Below are 6,030 nucleotides of genomic sequence, written 5' to 3'. Positions count from 1 at the left end.
TTATTTCTGTTTTGGACATATTATATGTGAGGTTCCTTAAAGAAGTCAAGCAGAATGTTGTGAATTCAGTTGTATATAGGAGTTTGAATCCCAAGAGAGAAATCTTACAGATTAAATTTTTTTGGTCATCACTTTAGAGGAAGTATATACAAAGCAGACATGGATGAGCTCACTAAGGATTGAGTACAGAGAAAAAATGAGCATAGGCACTGAGCCCTAGGCAATTCACAATCCAATATTTTGTAGTGGGGAAAAGTAGGAAAGCTAGTAAAAGAGAATGAGAAGTGGGAGGAGGAAAACCAAGAGATTGTGCTATTTCAGTGCATTCCCTAGTTCAATGCTATAATTCTTCTAGAGCTGTATTTGCCTGTACCTGCTTAAAATGGGTAACTATAATTCCCCATCACTTCCTCACTCCCCTACCTGTCCGCTAGTCCTGTGGTGTATGTATATGTGTGTGTTTGTGTGTGTGTGTGTGTGTGTAGACATGCCTGTGCATGTGTGTGAAGTAACAATGTAAATGTTAGTATCACAATCAAAAATATTTTGAAACTATTAAATAGTGCTTATGTCCTAAATCTTACTTCTTTCTCCTTCATCATGAAAACATTTTATATCAGTCAGTCTCTAATGAGTTAAATATTGCTCAGTTTTCTTGCTAGATACTAGGTTTATGAACAATGTGAAATACTTTTGATATAACTTGCATCTCATATTTCCATTTAATAAATGGACACAAAACTAATCAAAGGGCTACTTTATTGTTTTCTTCTCCATTGTTTATGCCACACTTCAATGTCCTTCAAAGTAAACCTTTATTTTTCCTTTTATGTGGCATGGAGTAAATGTCAAATGGTATATATCCTTGCTAATTTTGTGTCTAAACAGGTTACATTTTCCAAAGAAAACAATTTAAGTGTGGAATTTGTTTTAATTTTTTATGCACAATATATGCTATTATGTCTTTGAAGGCTAGAAATTATATCCATATACTTTGTATTAATAAACCACAAAGAATCTCCTCCAAGATTGGTAACATTTAGACATAGTATATGATAGATAAAATATTCAGGACTTAAAAATAATTACCAAAGGGCCTTCATAATTATGTCATATTCATATACATTCTAACTAATATTCTCAATTTATCAGTTTTTCACAAAGGGCAACATAAAATACCTTTTAGTGAAAACCTAAGATAGAAATGCATGTCTCAAGAAAAAAAACTAATCTTTTGACGTTTTGTTTTCAACAGTTTAGATCTTGCTCCAAAGAGAATAGGGATACATAATAATTTACCAATTTTATACAAGTAAGCTGTGGGTGTATTAGTTACAATTCAGATCACCTTGATATTTTTTCAAGGAACTTCTGTTTATATGTGTAATATTATTTCTCATGATGGTTTGTATAACTATGGTTAACTCCTTTATAAATTTAATGTTCAATTATTATACTGTTTGTATGATTATTATTTAATGAACTAGAAGCAAACTGTCACTGTTTCTTTTTCTAAAAGTTTGTATACATGCTTGTGATCATGGATGTTTCTATTTATATGCCTATATATATACATATATATTATTTCCTACACTATCAGAGACCACTTTTGGGGCTGGAAGCAGGAAGAAAGTTAAATTAAAATGAGTCTCAGAGATACTTAGGTTATTTTTATATCAAATGGGCATTCAAACAATTTTTGAATATTATATGTATGCCATACTATGCTCAGCCTGGAATACAAAGATGTGTAAAATATGGTCCCTGACCTCAAGGACATAAAAATTAGGGGAGCAATAATTGTATGTAACTAACCATATCTCATAATGATTCGGGCTGTGTCAGAGAAGTGTGAAGGAAGTCTGATGGGATTATAGAAGCAAAAATAATTAGCTCTCCCTTTGACATTTGGAAATGGTTTCCAAGAAAAGGAAGCTCTTGAAAAATGAAGATAATTTCTCTAGTCTTAAAGAGAGAGAAGAGCAATGAGGATCAGAATGAATAGAGACAGTGCCTTATTTAAATTTGCATCATTAAAGACTTATATAGTTCTTTACATGTAACAAATATGAAATAGAAGTTCAATGTAGTAAGGATTACAGAATCACTAAGTCAAAAATATAGGATAAAGATGGGTCAGGTTGAAATGAGAGAAAGCCTAAGAACATAAAGTAGGGCAAGGAATTTACTGCCATTAAATTTTTGTGGTGAGGAATTTAGACTCTGTCCTATAGGAAGTATGAAGTTCTGATAAAAACTTAAACTGTCGTTTAATATGTTTAGATCTATGCAAGATTTAGAAAATGAAAGTGGCAACAAGAGTTGTGACTTGCAAGAGGAAGAACTTGAGGTCTGAAGGAGGCTAATACAGTTCCAGTGTGAGATTAGGCCAGATAAAACAAGTGGGGGGCAGATAAAGTGGAGTCAATACATGTATTTTGGAGAAAATCAACAGAAGATTTTTTTCTCCAAAACATTTAAATAATTTGTTTAACTAACATCTTATCACCCTGTATAATATGCAAGAAATTGTGCTATATTATACAGTATATATATATAGGATTCAATCATGACTCTCACCAAACTAATAATCTGCCCAGGCCACTGAATCGCAAATCATATCCTAAGTTAATTTTAATCAGCTAAACTTTTATCTTCTAATACTATGTATTTTTTTTTTGAGACTTTTTAAAATGCATTCAGATTCTCCTTTTTTTTTTATTATATTTACTTTAGATACCTGATATTTAAATTGTGTCTGCAATCCTTTAGAAGTGCAAAAATATAATATTAAAGATGGTCTTAACCTTGTAGAATAAGAAGTAAAAAATACTAAAATGTCATGTACAATCACAAAGTAAAGGAAAATGCATACTCACCCCAGTTTTCCTGAAGGAGGCAAATCAGATAATAATTTTTGAGATTTTCCCTCTTTAAGCATATATAAAATGGTTTTCTTTCATGATTGCCTGATATTTTTGAAAAACCATATAAGACTGCCATCAATAATATGTAATAACTTAGAATACCAAAAAATAAATTCCTGTGTGTATATATATTTTTTTCTCATGTTTGTACGTGTGTATATGCACATTCAACTAAATCATTACGTGATTCTATTTTTCTTTCATCAGCATTTTCTGTTCTGAATGACCAAGCAAATGTGGGCTTAAAAATATTGAATTTGGAGAATTTCTGGTTTTGTTTAGTAATCTATATTCAGATAAAATTCTATGCAAATCACCACTTTGTATAATGAGTCATATTTTGGTATTTCTGCTATTTAAACAAATGCAAGTTACTTATGTGCCTTAGTGTAGGCTTCTTACCAGGACTTTTCAGGAGCTTTTGTTTAACACATGGGAAAGGGACATTAAAATTCTATTTCACAGAAACTTTATTTTTATATTTGTATTCTATAACAGTTTATATGTAAATAATACAAAATATTACAAATAGTGAACCTCTTTATATTCTCTTCTATATAAATCTGTTAGTGTGTTTCTGTCTTCCTTTATAAAGATTTACATTGCACTGATTCTATAAGTCTTCCTTAACTCCTGCAAGGATGGTTGATCTTTAGAATGTCATTGAAAATGAACTTGCGGGACAGGTAATTCCTATGTGGCAAACCTATTTGCACACTGCCATCAGCATGCAAAGACAAGATATAAAAACTGTCAGAGCAACTCATGTGAAGAACATCACACCAAATAATATTATCCAGGACCCCTGTTACAAACAATAACACATTTTTCCTGATCCCTTTAATGCTATATGTGAATAAATTATTTGCCTGATTGTATACGATAAAATCTCCATTTTATTCAAACCATGTTATGTGTTCCTCTAAACAATAAACACATGCACATATACACCACCTAATTTCCAGTGCATTAAGTTCTAATGAGAAGAAATATGAGGCACAGGCAGAACTGAATACTCCCTGATAGAAGCAAACCTTTATTAACCCATGGCTCCACTGTAGTAGTTCTAGCCAGCAATTCCACAGACACTTAAATCTAAATCAGTTAATGGTCCTTGGCAGCAGCCTGCAGCTCTAGGAATGCTGCAAAGTATTTCTTCCAGTCACAGAGAGCCTTGGCTGGAGTGAAGGATATTTAGGAAGTAGGGCATGTGTCATCAAAGAAATATGTTGGATCTCTAATGTACATCTCCTAGAAACCATTATTAATCCCAGGTTTCTCAACCTGAAAGTGTAGTAGCTGCCCAAAGGAAATAGTGGTAGTGGCAGTTAGAGCAATTTAGGCTTAAAGGGTAAATATCTTCCAGGCATGGACATGTGATCACTAGAGATCAAACAAAAACTTCTACTTCTGAATATGCATCTATTCACAAACAAAATTCAATTAAAAAAAAATGCACTCTCTTTATTACAAAAACATAATATTTACCTAAATATTAGTTTTTAAATACTTTTTTTATCTATTGAAAATGAAGTGTTTATAAGCCATGTGACCTTGGACAAGTTTCTGAATATGTTTAGCTTTGGTTGCCTCATCTCTAAAATATGGATAATAATGCATATCTTATGGATTGTTATGAGGATCAAATCTGTAAATAGTTTTAAAGCTCTTAAAACAGTGCCAGTACATAGCAGACATGATACATGTGTGGTAAATAAATTGAAGAGAGACTTAAAGAAAAGTAATGAGAAAATTCATTTTAAATGCCTGCTCATCTAAGAAGATGGAATGAGGAAGATTCTAGATCAGTCACTTACAAGCTCAAGAGTTTAGAACAAATGATTTAACCATATGTGATAATGGAAATACTCATCTGTGAAATGGAAATACTCTATTTTTCATAGTGATAACTCTGGGAATTAAAGGAGTAAGTGCATGCATTATAATAGATTGGACAAAAAAGATGTTCAGTACAGAAAAGTTAGTGTTATCGAGCTTCTCTTGTCACTAATTAGTGTTGGGCTCATCTCTTGTCATCCTTTTGACCTATACTGAACCCCATTGAAACTTCTAGCAACACTTTGATAGCAAAATCCTTTCTAGGAAGTTCTTAGGTCACACAAACCTATTGGAAATGAAACTGTCATAAAGAAAAACCTCAGGGTACTCTATCTGGAGGCATGCCTGAAAGTATAATCTAGGATGTTACATAGAATCAATGACTTTTGAAAAGTGAAGAAGACTTACTCTGGCAAAATTGATCTTAGACGCTATTCTTTATGAATCAAAAGGAAGAGCCAAAGAAGATTTTATTGAATGAATGAGATGCAGTGCTATAAAGAACAGAAGTATAGAACTATAGTTGATGAAGTCTCTACATTTGAAGTCTGAAGAATAAGCAATTACATACAGGGAAAATGAAGCTAGTACTTAAGTACCAGCATAAGAAAATGACCATTTTGACTCAGACCTGTTTGCAATAGAGGAAAAAAAAAAAAAAAAAAAAAAAATCAGTGGATAGCAAAGAATGTGGATGAAAAAGAAGTTATCTCACAGAGAACTTAGATAAAACATTGACCATATCCACATCTATCTGAAATTTATCTATTTCTTAATGCAAAGAACTGAATGTTAGTTTGATAACCATTCCAGATATTATATGGTTAAGTTTAGGTGAGAAATTAAAAGGGGACAGAAGCATGCCATGTTAAGGAATTAGAATTAATATTGTATCATTTAGGGACCCACTGACAGATTATAAACAGGGAGTGAGAATGTTTTAGAAAATCATTTGGGCAGTGAAATATATACGGCTGGTGCTCTTCCCAGCCTTTCTGAGTAGGAGAACCATTCTGCCCTCCAACCACCTTCACGTCCATCTCCCCATTTTATTCCCCCTTTCCCTCCTCCCCACTGCTACTGCTGAGTGTTGACTCCTCATGGTCACAGCTGCCCCTTGAGAAAATTGCCTTCAGCCAAGATGGCCTGGATTTTATGTTCCTCCCTCCCTAGGGGACCTCACTAACAAAATGAATGACTGACATGGAAATATATGAGGCTGCCCCCCTTGTTTCAACAGGGCACCAATGCTTTAAGCAGTTCA

The sequence above is a fragment of the Choloepus didactylus genome, chromosome 1 (assembly GCF_015220235.1).
Source record: "Choloepus didactylus isolate mChoDid1 chromosome 1, mChoDid1.pri, whole genome shotgun sequence".
Taxonomy (NCBI): Eukaryota; Metazoa; Chordata; class Mammalia; order Pilosa; family Megalonychidae; genus Choloepus; species Choloepus didactylus.
The sequence above is the reverse complement of the archived record's forward strand: the minus strand, read 5'-3'. Positions refer to the sequence as shown.